Below are 6,269 nucleotides of genomic sequence, written 5' to 3' on the forward strand. Positions count from 1 at the left end.
TTTCTCTCTACATTTCTCACACATGTATATTTTGATATTCTTCTTTAATGTGAATGCAATGATTTTTATTAATTATAAATTATTATAAATTTTTAAATTATGATAAAAAAATTTCTCTTGTAGTGTATATATATGTGTGTATTTATGTGTATGCGTTAAATAATGAGGTAAACTGCAATGATTTTTGGAATAAATAAATATAATAAAGTTTCGCGTTTTCGACTTTTCGAACAAGTATCCAGTCAATGTGATCGACTTGGTTGTCTTTTTGAATGAATGCATGTCAGTCCTGTTATCATTTCCGGATGAGTCGGCACCTCGCCAAGATTAACTTGCTGCTGTGCCGCGTCCGTACACTGGACTTGTTCGGGTTGACGTGAACGGGGCCGTTTTTGGTGAACCTCTGGTAGGATATACAGTGTCGGTGTTGTTTTAAAAGTGCTTGCTTTCGTCAAGCATATTTATGCGCTATTAGTATCCGCAGGATCGAGTAACCCGTTGCACATTTTTCATCGTCGATCATTTGCAGCAAGAACAAACTCGATTAGCTTGCAAACAAATTCTCTTCACGAGGTTCATCCGTCATTTCTGAGAAAAGCTGCAAATTTCAAGATTATCTTCATCTTTTAGGATCCTTCTCTCTATAATAATTGAAACTAGATTGAAGAAAATGAAGATCACCAGCACATTATTTCTCTTCGTTGTTATCGGTAAGTTTTCTTTCATTCGAAGAGTGACATAGCTGACATAGCACAGTTCATTTGTTTTATAAAAAAGAATGTATTACTTAATTCTTGTAATTTTATGAAACATAGAATTGAAATTTTAAAAGATTTTATATTTAAATTGCAGCTGCAAGAGTTTTGGCTGTTTTAAAAAATAGAGACAATCTCTCTCACTGAGCTAGGTAAAACCGATTATATACGTATACCTGTTTATATCCCGCAATTTGAAAATTTGGCTACGTTGTCTGTGAAAAAACTTAAATATATTCGAGAAAAATTGGAACACAAAATAAAAAGGAATTAAGAAATATAGAAGCAACGCAAGCAAATGACAACGGACGCAAAAGCAAGGTGTCGAAATGATCCATGAATCAAGGGGAGGTAGATTATATGTGTAGGCCTGTTTCCATCCAGCAACCTGAAAATTTTACTACATTGTTTGAGAAGAACGTTAAAGAAATTAAATATGTTCGAGAAAAATTGGAGCAAAATAAAAAGGAATTGAAAAATATAGAAGTAATACAAAAGCACACCAAGTAACAATGAACGCAAAAACGTCTGGCGTCGAAATAACTCATATGTCGAATAAGATTGATGATGAAAAGAGCGATGAAACAAAATGCATACCTTCAATTTATAATGCATCGCAAATACAATATGTCACATGAAAAGTTTGAGATCGCGACAAATTTCACTATGCAGGGAATTGAAATGATAAACAATAATTTGTGTGAAGTTGGAAGGCGAGAAACAGAAATTTAATCTTGAGAAACAACAATACATAATTGAGGAGCTGAAACAAGAGATTATTTAAAATAACGTAGGATTGCACTTGGAAAATACTTTAAAAGTTTCTGAAGTTGTTAAAAATTCTGGCAAAGATTACATTTTCATCAATAACATCGCAAACGACAACAATGGAAGAGGAAGATTATGATCATATTTGCCATGACCAACAAATATCGTCGAAGAATCATATAAAGCAACGGAATCATTGAAATAAATAGATAAAGACTGCAATAAAGATTCTTTGATAAAATTGTTGACAGATTTTGACGAAATAAAATATATATAACTAAATTAAATGAAACAAAGTTAAATAAAACTACCATTAAAATAACAAAATTATTAGAAGTTCTGAAAACGAATGATTTGTGAAATCGACTTCGTTGTAGAAGAATAAATTTGAAAAAAAAACAAAAAACAAAATAGCAGATAATAAGAATAAATCAGGAAATTTGAGATAAAAACAAAATGGCAGATGACTAAGAGAGACGATACAATTTTTTAAAAAAATTTAATATTTCCATTTCCGTATCATGAGTCACTACTTTCTATTACTACACAAGATCAGGCCAAAAAATATTATGGACAGAGCATACCAATGTCAATCGCTTGACGACTGTCAATGATTCGAAGTTGCTGTTTATATAAAAAAATCTGATGACGCTTGTACATTTTAACAAAAAGATAAAAATCAACTTGACGTTAGCGAGATAGGTACAAATATAAGCAAATATATTAATTATCCAAAATTGCTCTCATTCGTTCTCGCTCTCGCTTTCAATGATATCAGGAATTTTTTCGTTACTTTTAATAATTTACAACTTTAAATATCCATAAAATAAAAAGTAAAATTTTTATATTTTATTTGATGTTTTTGAAAATAATTAAAATTGATTAATGAAATTTTTGCATTTAAAATGACATCAAGCGTGACATAATTCGAATAATTTTTCCTTATTGTTAGATAAGTAAAAAAATTGTATCTAATCGAAAATTATTCGATTGAGAAATGTTGGATTGTTTATGATTAATTTTTTGGTTTTCAGCAAGAACCGTTAACTCTAAAATTATGTTCCATAAGATAAACTATTAAGAAATATAAAAAAATTAGTTTCCATATTCAATATTGTATTTATTTTTAAAAGAGTTATATATGTTGCGTATCAAATGTAGTGTTCACGTGTGATATCTCCTGGAAGTGGTCTATAATTGTCTTTTTTCTAGGACCGTCTTTTAACAAATAAAATTCAATTTACTGAATTTTATATAATTTATCTTTTTTCTATATATTTTCTATCCCGAAAATAACATTCTACACATGTGTATAACATGTGTATTACATAAATTTATTTAATTACTAGCATGATGTTTATACTAGCTTGATGTTTATAATATATGCCTGAATGGAAAAGATAAATCGCGCTAACGCAGTATATTAATTACGTCTATATGTGAAACGGTTTCTGGTCTATAAATTATGGTAGCACGGACGTGAATCGACCGATTATTTTATCATGGTACCGACAAGTGGTTATGGCCATGTAGTTCCAGGCAGCGTAAAATGAATGTACGCACCGCTAGTGTACGATGCAGTAAAATGACAGCGTGGCACCTGTTGACCATGTTGCCAATTGGCCAATTCAAAATAGGTCTCTCTGATTGGTCAATCGTTGCTGGTTACTCTAGGCATAGGTCGATATAATTGGCTGTGGTCAATCGCACGTAGTCAAACGGGGCGCTCCCGAGTGGTCTCTCTCTTTAGGCTACTCTCTTTTACCACGTGCTTATTTTCGATGCTTTGCTCAACACATTCGTGTGCCGAAAAGTGTAAAGGAAACTCGATGTTAGAATTTCGTTGGCTGAAAATCACTTTTATCACGATTGAAATAGATTGTTATCCAGAATATTGGTCAATTAAAAGAATTTGGCACGCAACTAATAAAGAATAAGGTGAGATTCTACTTTTTTATTATTATTTGTCGGTTATTATAAAGCTACGTTCTATATTATTAAACTGAGCTATAATTTCGTGAGTTAAATATGAGTTTTTATCAAACTATATCTCGTGTATTGTCACGAACATTCCTATAAGTCGTATTTTAGGTCTTCATTCAATACGTGAGTAAAATGTGGATAATTTCATACAAAACCTAATGTGACGATAAAATATCACTTTCGGGATTTCTGAGATTTCGAGTCACATAATGCCGAGATATTAGCAACAGGATATTTATTAGATTAATATAGAATTGAATCATCCTAAAAAATTGAAATTTAGATCGATATAACATACTTATTCTATGCAAGGATTTTAACAATCTCGCGATTTTCATTTGATATACAAGAATTTGTTAATAAAGCTCAATAAATGACACGCGCGCGCGCAAATTAATAGTTTTTTGTCATAAAATTATATTCTCAATATTTTAAGTTATAATTAATAAGGTGTTTTCTTAAAGCATTGACTTCCTGTTGATTGTTCATTTTCTTTTAATTATTGTACTTTACTTTAAAAATAATATATAATTTAATAGAATATAAAATGATGCAAATATATTATTTTTTTGTTTTACTAATATTATATCTTTCTTAAGTTCCTGAATGTAACTCGTACTTTATCTTAATAACACCACAATGAAAGTTCTATAATATATTAACACAATGTAATATGTATATGTATATAACAGCAAATGACAAACATGGAAAAGCCTAATGTTGAAATTAGTAAGGACAATGATCAAGAGGGCGAGCAGATGAAGCAGAATTTTTGCTCCATAGAGACTCTTGAAAAACTGATGAAAGAGCATGAAGAAATCATGAGGGATTATCAAGAAAGCTGCAAGATTTATGAAAAACACAGGAAGATTTTTGACAAGCAAAGACGTATTTATGAAATATTTTTTAAAAAAGTATTTCAAATACCTAAATAGAAAAAGATTATAATCGTATTATGTTATCGATAACGCGAGTATAGAACACTCCAATACAGAAACGGACACATCAATTGAATTATCGGAACAAATAAATAAAGAGTCTCTGATTGAATTATTACTAGATTTTGAAGACAAAATAAAAAATTAAATAAATGTACCGCTAAAGTGACGGAATTATTAAAGGATGCAAAAACGAATGATAAATCGACCGTTGTAGAAGAACAAATTCCAATTTTTACTAAAGACTTAAATAAATCGGACATAGCAGATGAAACGTCGGAACAAGTATACAAGTACACTGTCAGAATTGTTGATTTGAAGAAAAGATTTTGAAGAAAAGATGAATTAAATCTTAAATAAAGAGACACAGCAACAAAATTATTAGAAGATATAAAAATGAACGATAAGTCGATTGTTATAGAAAAACAAATTCGTGATAAAGATAACAAATGCTAAGGCGAAAACTAAAAGAAACACGGTGTGATTTTTACAAAAAATTTAATATTTTCACTTCCGTGTTACGAGTTATTACCTTTTAATACTACAAGAGATCAGAACACTATAAAAAATATTATGGACAAAGCATATCAACGTCAACCGCCTGACGACTATCATTCGAATATTCCTATTATATACAAGATCGAATAGATTTTAACTACAGGTTTACAATCAGAAATGTGGAAACAAGATCCGATTTATTCTAATTATACGCGCTACTCTATTATTATTTATCTATTATTATTTGCTCCAATCTGTTTTAATTCACAATAAATTGTATCTTTTTTATATTTTTCACACACATATCTATTTTGATATTCTTCTTTAATGCTCATGCAATGATTTTTATTATTTATAAATTAATATAAATTTTTAAATTATAATGTATGTGTATGTATGTGTATTATGTGTTAACCAACGGGTAAAATGCAATGAGTTTTGCAAATAAATATAATAAAGTTTCGCGTTTTCCATTTTCCGAACAAGTATCCAGTCAGTGTGATCGATTTGGTTGTCTTTGAATGAACGCATGTCAGTCCCGTTATCGTTTCCGAGTGGGTCACCGGCACCTCGCCAGGATTAACTTGCTGCTGTGGCGCGCGTGCACTGGACTTGTTTCGTGAACGGGCCGTTCTTGGTGAAGCTTTGGTGGGGTATACAGTGTCGGCTTGCTTTTGCAACGAATCTTCTTCAATTTTTAAAATCTCAGCATAATATGTTTTGACCCTTATTTCGTAATGTATGATTTAAGATTCTATAGCACTCAATTAAAAATTAATATCTTAAATTTAAATTAATGCTTTTTTTTTAATATTTACATATTGATTAAACTTGTAATTTTATAATAAAGATATCATTAAATAAATTCTTGTAAAATTTTCTGATAACTTGTTTGAATATAGCGTATAAAACAGTAAATTAAGAAAATATTTATAGAATAAATTATAAGAAGATTGTATCTGCAAATACTAAATTTACAACAATAATTAACATATGTATATTAACATATTTTATTTCAAAATATAAATAATAATAATCAAATATAAATAATAATCTAAAATATGAAAAAAATAAATAATCAAAAGAGATAAAAATAAGTAGAAGTAGACTCGAAGGTTGAAGATTATAATAATTGTTTACATATTTTATTATTATAAATTATGAAAGGTCATAGATTATTAAAAAATGCAAATTTAGAATTATACAAGTTTCAGTCTTCTAGAACATTGTATTTTATATGGGAAATCAAATGCGTAAGGCCTGGATTCAGACGGCCCTGGAAGCCAGATGAAGTTTGAAAGTGCTTGCCTTCGTCGAGCATATCCAT

The sequence above is a fragment of the Camponotus vicinus genome, unplaced genomic scaffold (genome assembly GCF_025532165.1).
Source record: "Camponotus vicinus isolate PSW18456_S1 unplaced genomic scaffold, iyCamVici1.0 SCAF_3, whole genome shotgun sequence".
NCBI classification, from domain to species: domain Eukaryota; kingdom Metazoa; phylum Arthropoda; class Insecta; order Hymenoptera; family Formicidae; genus Camponotus; species Camponotus vicinus.